General features: G+C 38.1%; 1 long non-coding RNA gene across 1 annotated transcript in view; it reads left to right on the forward strand.

The window, feature by feature from the left end:
- LOC145243934 (uncharacterized) overlaps positions 1 to 14,060 on the forward strand; it is a 102,355-nt gene that overhangs the window by 66,804 nt on the left and 21,491 nt on the right. The window contains exon 2 of the long non-coding RNA XR_013862973.1: positions 1,754 to 1,865. This is a non-coding gene — a long non-coding RNA (uncharacterized LOC145243934). The remainder of the gene's footprint in view (positions 1 to 1,753; positions 1,866 to 14,060) is intronic.

The following is a 14,060-nucleotide window of genomic DNA, read 5'->3' on the forward strand; positions in this document are numbered from 1 at the left end:
GTTTTTTTTTTATTCAGAAGGCGAATTTTTTCGTTGCTCACTCCACAGAAAAAAAGATCAACATAATTCATTGCCTTTAATGCAAGTGTTGAGATTCATTCTTTTCTAACCCCTTCCTCATACACATACCTATGACAAACTGCACAAAAGACACAAACTTGATTGTATAAGTGGCAACTAGAGCAGTGGTTCTCAAGCATTTCAACATAGCGGCTTACTATTGAGCTCTTTAAATTTCCGTTGAACATTTATGACAAAAAAATATTTAAATGAATATTTAACAATGCTTACCGATGTTGATTCTTATGGACAAGTCAAACTATCAAACGATTTATTATACATTTTATTTTTTCTGTTTTGGATATTTGAGTATCGATATCACGTAAGTAATAATGTGTGAGTTGATATTTATTAATAACAAAAAGCCTTTATATCATAACGTTTATAACGATATGAACGTTATTTTCTACCTATAAAAATTTGTAACTTCCACCTATAACCTCTCCACAGCACGCCTGTAATCATTTCGCGGCACACCAATGCATCATGACATGGCGGGTGGGAACCACTTAACTAGACGCTTGTGTTTCTTTGGAACAATAACATTCACTTCTCCAGAGGAGTGCTTTTCTGAAGAATTGCCTGGTGCCTCTGCTGGTCTACAAAGTGATTTCTTCTGAGAACATATTCGAGAACGTATTCAATCCTAATCAGTTCCTCACTTCTGGGGAACTCAGTGCTATCACTTATTGAGGTCATTGGGTCGCACAAAGGGGGCACATCCTCTACTTGGCGAATCATGATGTTAATAACAATTTTGTATGATCTGCTAATCCTCGTGACCAGTCCTACACAATATTGTCTAGTGCATCGGCATTGTGATGTTTTTACCTGTATATGCTTCCCTACTTAGTCTGCTGATCATCTGTTCTCCTGTCCTGATGAAGATGCTTTATCAATGCCTCATATCTGAACTGCATAGGAGTGTTAAATATTGAGCTGGCACAACATTGATAAAATCAAAGACGTGCACAGACGTACATTTCAGATGGATTTTTATCTACATTCTTGTGTCCCATAAAAATGACCTGAATCGTAATTATCATCGAGAACAAAGAAAGGCTTATATTCCAGGTAGGGGAGTTAGAATTGCATAACACAAAATAGAGTAGAACAATAAAATATTTTAAATATTTACATTTCATGAGTGTCGGTTGGTGTCTCTATCGGACACAGATAACATAAACAAAAAAGAGAGGTAAAGCAAGGAGAGCTGACATTCGTCTAGTGTGAGTGACAAATTCTGCTATCGCCTCATACACACACACACACACATGTGTGTGTGCACACACACGCACACACACACACACACACTTACTGTTAAGCACAGTTATTCTGTTCCATCTTTCTCTCTTGTCAATGGCCAACAGTGAATTGTAAATAAACGTACACAGGGTGAGTCACGGAAAACGGATGTTTTTTAAGGAAAACAAAACTCTGTGAATATTTTTTTTTAAATTTCAAGAAGGTTTAAAGACTACCTTCCTCACTCCCTATCCCTTACTCAAGGAGAGCAAGGTGCATTCTAAAACATCCGTTTCTCGTGACTCACCCTGTATGTTGACAAAATTCGTCTGTGTTGATTTTGAGAACAACAACAAAAGAATTGTCAGGTGTAACTTTGCAAGCGCAAAAGTGCCAACTAGAAAATTATATATACATTCAATAACACAAGAGTTAATTCTATTTGCAGATGCACTGGACGGTGATACATTGTTTCTTTGTGGCAGAGTGTGTCAATATAGAACCTTTGTTTCAGAGCATTCTCACAGTCGCTCATTTGGATTATTGGGAGTATCAGCTGGGTGAGTTGTTGTGGTGACGTTTCTTATACTCTTTTTTGCTAAGTATGATAGCGCAGTCAATAGTTAGTTCAAAGTCATGTCATTCATCTGGATGCCATCTTAAGTGTTTTTTTTTATGAAGCCTTAGTAGTCTTCTCTCCGATAGGTTCATAAGAGTAGTGATTGATGGGCAGAAATCAGAGGCCCACAGTATTAATGTTGGAGTCCCTCAGGGGTCCATCCTGGGTCCAACTCTCTTCCTGATCTACATCAATAATCTCCCAAAACACATACTTAAATCATTCGTTGACATCTATGCTGATGACACGACCATCTATGGCAACACATCAAAGGCCGTAAATGACAAAGTTCTCTCTAATTCTCTCTCCTCTGATCTTGAGCACGTGGTACAATGGGGGAAGAGGTGGCTGGTCACTTTTAATGCATCCAAAACCAAGCTTCTATCTTTACATCATCAACGCACTGATCCCCATCTGGCATCAATTGAAATGGATTGCTCTCATCTTGGAGAGGCTCCATGTTTTGACAAGCTTCTGGGTTTGACCTTTACTCCTGATCTAAAATGGAACACGTACATCAAATCTGTTGCCAGGGACGCTGGGAAAATGGTGGGAACCTTCTACAGCTCCAGAAGATATCTCACTACTGATGCAATTCTCTATCTTTATAAAAGCCAAGTAAGTCCAAGGATGGAGTACTGCTGCCACATCTGGGCAGGAGCTGCTAAAAACAGCCTATCCTGCCTTGACAGAGTACAAAATAGACTTCGTGGTTTAGTGGGGGATGCCCTTTTCTCTTCCCTGCAACCTCTCTCCCACAGAAGAGACATTGCAAGCCTGTCTTTGTTTTATCGCTATTTCCATGGCAGGTGCTCGTCTGAGCTTCAATCCCTCGTCCCCCCCCCCTCGCCAATCTTTCACGAGAAACACCCGTCTGACTGAAACTACTGTCAATAATTTTCCCCACTCTTTATCTGTGCCTAAATCCAAATGTAGATTCCATGAGCAAAGCTTCTTTCTTAGAACTGCACGCCAGTGAAACTCTCTGCTGCTTGCCTGTTTCCCACCTGACTACAACTTGGACGTCTTCAAGTTCAACATAACAAATTCCTGACAAACTGCCCCCTTAAGTAAGACACTCTATCAAAATCCCCAATACTAATGATTACTACAATACTATCTCATTGATTACTGAACACGCAATAACCCTTATCCCTGAGTGGCCTTTGGGCCTTGATAAGTGGTGACCCCCATGTAAAAAAAAAAAAAAGAAAAAAGTCTAGACACAAAAGCACCCATCATCCATTTCTCTGGTAATTTGTCTGACTAGTACGGCTAGCTTTTGCAGTTCTACCATCTCTCTGGGATGTAAGCGTCATGTATGAACTGATCAAAACCCATAACAGGTCAGTCAAAAATGCCGTCAACAACACTTAATCTGCTTTATGCCAGCCTTCTGATTCTTGTCCATTTGACAACACACTGCAAGAACACTTCCTCTTAATTGAAGAAATAAAAACTGATTCAACCTTTTTAATTTTGCACACGTCATGCATAACTTTCGGAGTTTCTGTCCATTAATCCAAAGACTGCCTATTCTGATGCTGAACTGTTTGTCCGCCATTTAAGAAAACTACAATCACCACCATCATCATCATCATCATCATCATCATCATCATCATTGGTTTGACATCTGTTTTACATGCTGGCATGTATTCGACAGCTTTTAGAAATTGACTTCTAAATTAACCTATCTCTGGCCATGTCTTTATTTATCCATCTTTATCTCAAGCCCAACCTTATCACTTTGTTTTCTTTCGCCTTAACCTGTGAATTGCACCTGCTATCAATTATTCTACATCTACTCAAAAACTCTTATCCATTCTTTCAATGTGGCCATACCATAGAAGTCTCTTGTCCAGCGCACATCTACATCTACATGCCCAGATTTAATCTTCCTCTGAGGTCACCAGAACTAAGCCTGTGTTTAAGACTCATATCCTGTACCTGTATAAGGCCACCATTCGCCCATGTATGGAGTATTGCTGTCACATTTGGGCTGGTGCATCTGCTACTAGTCTCTTGCTCCTAGACAAGGTTCAAACGAGAGTTGCCAATTTGATAGACCCTGAACTCGCATCTAAGCTTCAGCCTCTGTCCCATCGACGAAATGTTGCATCCCTCTACCTGTACTACAAGTATTTTAATGGTGAATGTTCTGGCGAACTGCAGACACTTGTGCCCCCACGACGTAGACACCCTCGACAAACCCGACAGGCAGCTAAAGCCCACCCCCACACAGTAGAGATCCCTAGATGTAAAAGATCTTTCTACTCCAGTAGTTTCTTCCCCAGAACCGCTAGACTTTGGAATTCCATTCCAGGTCTCTGCTTCCCCAACTGTACTGACATGCAGAAGTTCAAGTGTAACATGAACCGACATCTTGCTGCCCAAATCCCAACATAGTACCCCAGTAGTTGTTGCCCATGATAGTAGCCCCCTACAATAAAGTGCCAATGTGTCTTGTTTGGGGTGAAAATGTAAGAAGAAAAAAAAAAAAATTTAAACACATCCATAGTATAATTCTCATATCATTCATCTCCATGCAACGCATGTCTTCAACCTTCACTGGCCAGGTCTCACTTCACTTCCATACATCATTGCACTGCATACACATGCCTGATAGACACTTCCTTCATCAACAGTGGTAACGCTTTGGCAGAAGTTCCTATAGCTTACTCTATTCTCTCCTAACTCTTGTCAATCATATTAGCACCTGTTCCACCCTGTGTACTCTAATGGTATCACCAAGGTGACAAAATTTCTCAACAACCCCAATAGCTTCGTCATCCAGATATACTTTGTCCACATCTGAGTTCTCATCGATCTCTTACACTTCTGGCATGCAAACTGTTTATCGTCTCTCAATCTGTAATACCATTGCACTTCTTGTGAATCCAATGCTTAAAACTACCACAAAAAAATTGGACTGCACCGAACTCATTTTTCACAAACTAAGCAGGGACTTCTTCTTTTGTGGAGTTTTCCAACACTACAACCACTGATTATCATTTTGGTTGTGGCAATAGTCAGTCTCAGACTTTTTACTTTCCATTCCTCCAAGTTTTGATTTCACATGTAAGTCTTCAGATATTTCACAGGCAAGTATTAAATCATCAGTGTACGCCATCTCTTTCAAAAAAATATATGTCATGTGCGTTGGAAAGGAAAGAACGATTGAGAAACGATGTGATAGTGATAACATTTGTTGGTTCCCCGACAAAGGAGGAATTGAACCTTGCAATTCACTCTTGTTCGTCCGTTCGTTTGTTCGAACTTTTCTCAATAATCACCTCTTGGATTAAAAAAAAAAAATTTTGCACAACCATTAGTCATGGTGAAAGTATTTTTTTTTTTTTTTTTTACATGGGGATCACCACTTATCAAGGCCCGTAAGCCACTCGGGTATAAGGGTTATTTTGTGTACAATAATCGATGGGATAATATCGTAGTTGGTATTGGAGATTTGATAACGCGTCTTAATTAAGGGGGCAATTAAGTAACACCAGAATGGATTTTTCGAGATAATTCTGCCCTTCCCCATCCCCAGGGGGGCATTATAGGGGTCAAATTGCCCCCAAATTGTTCATCCATTCATTTGCTTGCACTTTTCTCAATAACCACGCCTTGGACTTTTAAAAAATGTTGCACAAACATTAGTCATGATGAAAGTAAATTTTTCATTCATGGAGGGGGACCCCACATGCTCGGTTTATTTATTAACAGTTTACATGGGATAATTATTTAAAAAAAAAAACAGTAAGAAAGGCATGCAATACACAAGGAGTACGCAAGGGAATAATTTAGAAATAATTCATAAAAAAAAGTACCATTTTTCCCCATTATAATAAGATAACATTCGTTTTTCAAAGACAAAAATTAGAGCACATGTGAACGCGCTGATTATGTAAATTTTATTTCTATAAAAATCTCAATGGCAGTAACACATCATTCAAAGAATAATATACAACAATATCGCCCCACTCCTTGCCAAAATTTCACGAAAACCACTCGACTAACTACAACCACTATATAGGATTTCCCTCACTCTCTAACTGTGCTTAAATCTAAATGCAGTTTCAAGGAACAAAGTTTCTTTCCCAGAACCACCTCCAAGTGGAACACTGTTCTGCTGGCATGCTTCCCGGTTGAATACAACATGGTAGCCTTCAAATCCAATGTAAACAAATTCTTGTTGAGCCATCCTGATAAATAATCAAATTTTATCCTATTTGCACCATTAATGATTACTACACTATCATCTTACATTCATTAACACTTATCCTTGAGTGGTCTTTGGGCCTTCATAAGTGGTGACTCCCAAGTAGAGAAAAAAACAAAAAACAACTCTACTCCAAGAATTGGTTTGGTTTAATATATTTTATGGCATATCAATCTTTTTTTGAAGCCATATTTAATATGGAAACGCAATAAACAATTCATCAATTGGTTCGTTTGTCTGTTGTACAGTATATCAACCCCACCTTTTTTATTGCATTATTTAATACGAAAACACACATTACTTATTGGGAATAAAATATATTAATATTTAAATAGGAATGGAAGTAAAACAGTCATTTACTTTTTTCCTTTCTTGATTTCTCCTTCCCTTCACAGCAGAGGACAGACGAACAAATATCTCTACTTATATATAAAAGATACTTTGTATGTGTGTGTGTACATGTGTGCATGCGTGTACGTGTGTGTGTGTGTGTGTGTGTGTGTGTGTGTGTGTGTGTGTGTGTGTGTGTGTGTGTGTGTGTGTGAAACGGCTGGGCTGATTTTTAAAAAATTTCACATAAATGTACTTTATGTATCTGAGAAATTGTACTATTTGGATTCTTCAAACTACTGTTCTCACCTTGAGTGTTGTTTCCACAAACGTTTTGGTTGATGTAACCTCCGATCTTTTTCAGGTGTATCCTGTCGAACTCAAGAATGTTTCTGTCGAATACAGGAATTTGTACAGAATTTTGAACGGAACCCTTTATTTACTTCACGGAGGTAGTATGCTCTCGTTCCATCAGCCATGGCTGGACAGAGATCCTAAGTAATTCGCAATTGTATTTTTTAGTCACCCACACTGAGAATTGAATCGTCAACCTTCACTTTTATGATTGATTTTTCTGAGTACTGCGCCACGGGTCCTTGCGAAGTAGACCGAAGAATCCAAATAATATGAATAACCAATCCTCATTGTAAAAAGAAGAAACGTAGTATCTGGGAACGTTCTTAAATAGGTTTTATATTGGAATGCCTCTGATAAGTATCAAAAATTGATAAAAAAATCTGATTAAAGAAGGAACAGTCTGATTTTGACCAAAGTATACAGCCTAACACCACAAGTGCATTTGAGAAGTTTTATCACCGCACAAGCAGAATGGCCCAATGTAAAAATCAACAGCACGTTCTTTGATAAGACAGGGGCGCATTCAAAAATAATGTTTCTGTTTAGATCACAATTGAAGCATGATACTTGACTTTTGCATTTTAAACTTTATTTCAAGCTATTATATAAAAATAATTTTATAACATCAACAGTAGGTTCTCTACAGTGCAATGTAGACTACGATTTATTGTGGATTAAGTCACTGTAGGGAGGTATGTGAAGCTTCCTCCTGGTGGATCCCAAACTGTAGCAGGCAATCAAAAATATTGAAAAATGGGTAATATCATCGATTTCAATGCTAATAATAGAATTGGAAGTGTGGAACATTCGTTGATCTTTATTCAATCCTGGGTAACGTCGGGTCTCCCTGCTAGCAGAATCTAAAGACGGAATAAAAGAAAACTAGTCTATTTACTACTGTATACTGTGTTTGCATGATTCTCATAAGTACCTGTGACTGCTGCGCTGAATTCATACAATCTAACATTATTTTTAAATAGATGACAAACTGATCATTTCAACTTGCCGACATATTTTTACTTCTTTCTTCGCATGCCTAAATTCAATTATTTTTTTTTAAGTTGCTTAATATTAAGTGTCTTTCTTATCTATCTCTCAATATCTACATTGGTACCGAACGCAGCTGGAGTGCTAAATGTTTTGGTTTCAATTCCAGCTGATGGTACCCAAGTAATAATTATTTTTTGTAACTTTTGAAATCACTATATATTAGGGGTTTTTTTTTTTTTTTTTTTTTTTTAATTACATTTTCACCCCAAACAAGGCACATTGCCACTTTGGTGTAGGGGCTACTATCAGGGGAAACATCTACTGGGGTACTATGTAGGGATTTGGGCAGCGAGATGTTGGTTCACGTTGCACTTGAACTTATGCATGTCAGTACAGTTGGGGAAGCAGTGACCTGGAATGGAATTCCAAAGTTTAGCAGTTCTGGGGAAGAAACTACTGGAGTAGAAAGATCTTTTACATCTAGGGATCTCTACAGTGTGGGGGTGGGAATTTGCAGCTTGTCGGGTCTGTCGAGGGTGTTCACGTCGTGGGGGCACAAGTGCTTGCAGTTCTTCAGAGCATTCACCATTATAATACTTGTAGAACAGGCAGAGGGATGCAACGTTTCGACGATGGGACAGAGGCTGAAGTTTAGATGCCAGTTTAGGGCCTATCAGATTTGCGACTCTCTTTTGAACCCTGTCAAGGAGCGAGAGACTAGTAGCCGATGCACCGGCCCAAATATGACAGGTACAATATAATAATTAGTAGAGAATTAACTCTGTAATAATAACTACGAAATCTGCATGAATTAAAATATATTGAAGCATATTATTTTTTCTTTTACATAGGAGTCACCACTTATCAAGGCCTGAAGGCAACTCGAGGATAAATGTTAATGGGTGTACATTAGTCAATGGGATTATAGCATAGTAATCATAAGTAGTGGAAATTTTATAAATTGGATTACTTAGGGGGACGGCTCATCAAGAACTTGTATATGTTGGACTTGAAGACGACCATATTATAGTCAGCTGGAAAGCAGACAAAGGGGAGAGAGTTCCACAGGCGTGCAGTTCTAAGAAAGAAACTTTGTTCATGGAATCTAGGTTTAGGCACAGGATAAAGAGTGGGGGAAATTATTAATAGTGGTTTTGGCTAGACGAGTGTTTTTCATGAAAGTTTGGTGAGGGGGGACCATAGATTGAAGCTCAGACGAGCACTTGCTATAAAATAACGATAAAGCAAAGACAGGCTTCAACGTCTCTTCTGTGGGAAAGAGGTTGCAGAGAAGAGAAAATGGCATCCTTCACTAAGCTACAAAGTCTATTTTGAAATCTGTCAAGGCAGGATAAGTCCTTTCTAGCAGCTCCTGCCAGATGTGGCAAAAGTACATATATATCTACTGGAGTGGTAGAAGGATTCTACCATTTTTCCAGCGACCTTGGCAATGGATTTGATGTATGTGTTCCATTTCAGATCAGGAGCAAAGGTCTCCCCAAGACAAAAGCCATTCATTTCAATTGATGCCAGATGAGGATCAGAGCGTTGATGATGTAAAGATAGGAGCTTGGTTTTAGATGCATTATAAGTAACCACCCATTGTATCATGTGCTCAAGATCAGAGGAGAGAAACTCAGAGAGAACTTGGTCATTTACGGCCTTTGATGTGTTGCCATAGATGGTAGTGGCGTCAGCATAAATGTCAACAAATGATCTTAGGATGTTATTTGGAAGATCATTGATGTAGATCAGGAAGAGAGTTAGGCCCAGGATGGACCCCTGAGGGACTCCAGCATTAATACTGTGAGCTTCTGATTTCTGTCCATCAACCACTGCTCTTATGAACCTATCCGACAGAAATGATTTAATAATTGAGAAAACATTTCCAGCTATGCCATAGCTGGATATCTTATGAAGTAGACCTTTATGCCAAACCCTATTAAAGGCCTTTGATATGTCAAGAGCAATTGTCATAGAAAGGAAGCCTCTGTCAAGAGATTCACTAATCCTATGAGATATAAACATTAGCACATCTGCTGTAGATCTAACAGAACAGAAACCATATTGTATATCACTAAGAAGATTATTTTTCCTGAGATGGTTGACTACTTCTCTATTTAACACAGATTCCAGCAACTTACTGATGACGCACAGGAGACTAATTGGTCTGTACTGAGAGGAAGATAACCGATCACAGAATTCTTAAATACAGGGCATACTGATGAGGTTTTCCAGGGTGTTGGGAAGCAATTCTCCTTAAGACAATGCTTAAACAGCTTTGTAAGTATGGAAGCTAGTTCTGATTGAAGTTTTTTCAGCACTATAATTGGAATGCCGTCGGGGCCAGTTGCTTTACTGGAATCAAAGTTTTTAATTAGCTTGGCAACATCACGCACAAATATTTCAATGTCACATAACGTGTTTTCTGATACAGGTGAAAATAAAAGGGGAGAGGATGACGGCCTTGGGTGCATAGGTAGAATTAGCTGCAAAGTTCTTGGTGAAGAGTCTGGCTTTGTCTGATGCTGATAAGATTACCATTGATGATGGTTGAGATGGAGCACACGCTTTTGTTCAGGACCCTATTTGCTATTTGCCAAAACTGGTGGGAACCAAGCCACTGCTCGACTACTTTGGACTTGATGAACTGAGCATACAACTCTCTCGCTTTCTTTATTACGCTTTTACAGTGGTTGCTGATAGTCCTGAAAGTGGTTTTTGTCTCAGTACATTTATTGTGTTGGAAACAATGGAAAAAGTGATTTCTGCGCGCAATGGCAGCAGCACATTCTGGAGAGAACCATGGCTGGCTGTTAGGTTTTTGCTGGAATATTTTGGAGGTTAGTAAGCGGTCTATACCTACAATTAACTATTCTATCAGGTCCTCTACTATAGAGGACACATTATTTTTAAACATGGAACGCAGAAGTAGATCTGATATAAATGTATGAAAACTATACTAGTCAGTCATAAAGTATCGATATACAGATATGGGGAGGTACGTCAGAGAACCTCTTACATTTTGTTTTTATCTTAACTGATACAACCAAGTGGTTGGAAGATCCATGTGGTGATAGAATGGAAAATGAACATAGCTCAGGGCAAGTTGTTAGGAAAAGGTCTAGGATACTTGCATACTGACCGTCAATATCGGGCACACGGGTGGGTTCTGGAACAATCTGAGTGAGATCATAAGCAATAGAGAAATCGTGACAGAATGTCCCTTCATCATCTGTCTTGTTTGAGTGGGCTAACCATTCCACATTGTGAACATTGAAGTCTCCACAGACGTGAATGTTGGCCAAAGGATGAGCAGGCAGGATATGCTCTTAAAGATAGTAACTCCGTTCTTGTGGGGGCGATATTATAAACGCTGCGGTGTGAGCAAGTGCAACCCAGAAGCACATATAGAGTAAATTAGGGTCCTCTCTTGGGATGTCTCTACCACGTGGAAAGTCATCTTTAATGTAGGCACATATTCCATGCCCATCACGATCTTGGGCGTCAGATTTGGATGTTAAGTTAGAGTATCCTTTAATTACAAAATCATCTAGGGAAACAGTCGGTCCAATGCCGGTTTCACTTAGTAATATTAAGTCTGGTTTTGTCTTCCGTAATTGGGATTCAACCTCTGGAAGATTGGAACATAGACCCCTGATGTTGGAGAAGCAGACATGGCAGTGAAAGTCCACGTTAGCAGTTAGAGTTCTGGGTTTAATCGTGTATTTTTTCTGGATACTTTTCATGATGGAGTTTTTGGGATTTGTGGATTTTATGACCCAGCTAGTGTAACATCTTCAAAACAAACTTGAACATACACACATACAAAGTCAATTAAAAAATATGAAAGTTTTATACCAAAAGAACATTTCTGTTCTAAAATAAACAATCACCTTGTGACTATTTAACAAGAGCACTGGTTCTGGTCTGATTAGTTAAATTAATCGTCTACTCAGGGCGATAAGTCATTGTAAAAATAAAAATGACTTTTATGGAATGACCCTTGTGTATACACACACACACACACACACACACACACACACACACACACACACACACACACACACACACACACACACACACAAAGTATTTGAAAACTCGATAGAATGACTTCTGGATTATGTTCTATATGTGCAAATGATTCTCTTTGTGTGGAAGGTTGCTTTTGTAATAACACTAGATTAATAGTTGAATTCCCTTTGTGTTCCATTTCTTCCTCTGCGTGTTCTTTGGTTTGTACAAATTTTAATTTTTTACCCACATCTATTGTATTCTGTCACGGCCAACATTCACAGGATGCTGATTGGTTCCTCCATGTTGGCTATCAAATAAGCCCCTGCTGATTATGATACTAAGATCTTTCATCTGAGCCACATGGCTTTTATATTTGTTTGGTGTCATTTATTTATTTTTTGAAAGAAAATGATTTATTCAGTTAATAGGTTTTCTAGAAAAGGTGTTTTGAAAGTTAATAGCATGTCTTTGGGATTATGTTCTATATGTGTGAAGATTGGTGATTGCTTTTACAATCGTACGTGATGATTCGTCTAATTTACTTTGTAGTCCATATCTTTTCTGTCAATCAAAGTTGTATAATAAAAAGTAAAAGTATAATTCTGCAATAATTTAATAGATTTTTCTGTTTTTTTTCGTTTTTAATTGTTAAAAATGTAAACATTTACACAAGAAAAGAAAAAGTGCAGAACAGGAGATTTCGTTGGTTTGGTCACATTTAAAGAATGGACAATAGTGTTTGGGTTTGTAGATGTAGTTTGGAAGTTAATTTCTAAAACCTATCTAGCATATTTCAACATGTACAACACGTCAAACCAATGATGATGATGATAATGATGGTGGTGGTGGTCATAATGATGATGGTGATGATGGTGGTGATGGTGGTGATGGTAGTGATAATGATGATAATGGTGATGATGATGATAATGGTGGTGGGCGTGATGATGATGATGATGATGATGATGATGATGACGATGACGATGACGATGATGATGATGATGCATCAGCAATTTATAAAATCTGTTTTCAATAAAAGTCGTACAATAAAAAATAAAAATCTAATTCCACAATAATTTGATAGATTTTTTTTCATTCTTTTTGTCGAATCATATTGTTAGGAATGTAAACATTTACACAAGAGAAATCAGCTGCTCTGGACAAACATTTATTTTTTTATCGATTAATCATGCGATCTCTTTTACGCAACAAATCAATGAATCAGAAAATAATTGGCTTTAATAAATTGTTTCATCGACATATTCACAACGTTTAAACGCAACAAAGTTATTTGTACATTTGCCAACTTTATACAATACTAGTTGTGCCTTCCCGGCGTTGCCTGGGAGTTTTTTTTACTTTTATTTTCGAGTCATTTTTTTTTTTTTTTTTTAAATTATGCTGTTTGGTTTTATTTTACCAAATCATTAATTAAAAAAAAAGATTTGGAAAATTAGATTTGGTTCAGAATATTCAGGCATTATCTCCCTTTAATCATGTCCAAGTTATTTCCTCTGAACATACTATCCAACGAGAGAAAGCACTGTCTACTTCTGTTTCTTTTAATACTCTTTTTCACCCCAACAAAGCATATTGCCACTTGGAATGTTAGGGCTACTATTTGGGACTATGTCTACCGGAGCACTATGTAGGGAACTGAGCAGCAGGGTGTGTGTTCACATTACATTTAAACTTCAGTAGGCTAGTACAGCCAGGGAAACAAGAAACATGGAGGGAATTCCAAAGTTTAGCAGTTTTAGGGAGAATCAAAATATAATTGTACCAGATGTTGAGGGATTTAGAAATTGAATTTAACTTCTTTCCTGGTTTGTTTCCAAAATGATTGGATTGACAAACCGTTTTTGTGAAAAATAAATATGTACACTTATACCCCCTTCCTCAACTGACCGCCTTACTCCAATTACATGTGCCATAGTTTTTCTTGTTAATCCTCTTACGGGTCATGTCTAGATTTTTAGTTTTGCTGGTCACTAGGTGTATAGCTATTAGTCCACATGCATAATCATCATCATATAGTATGAATCTGAAGATTCTATTGTTGGCATTGGTTTCCCAGATATTTTTCTAGTCAGAATTCTTTCTAGAAAGATATTGGGTACTTACAGGAGGGACCACGTGAAGGTTGTCAACATCCTAAATGAAAGTGATTTTTATGGAAGAACTGGATTCGAACTTGGAACACCCAGGTCATCGGTCTGTGTT

Source organism: Euprymna scolopes, chromosome 22 (genome assembly GCF_053919585.1).
Source record: "Euprymna scolopes isolate OS-2025 chromosome 22, ASM5391958v1, whole genome shotgun sequence".
Lineage (NCBI taxonomy): Eukaryota > Metazoa > Mollusca > Cephalopoda > Sepiida > Sepiolidae > Euprymna > Euprymna scolopes.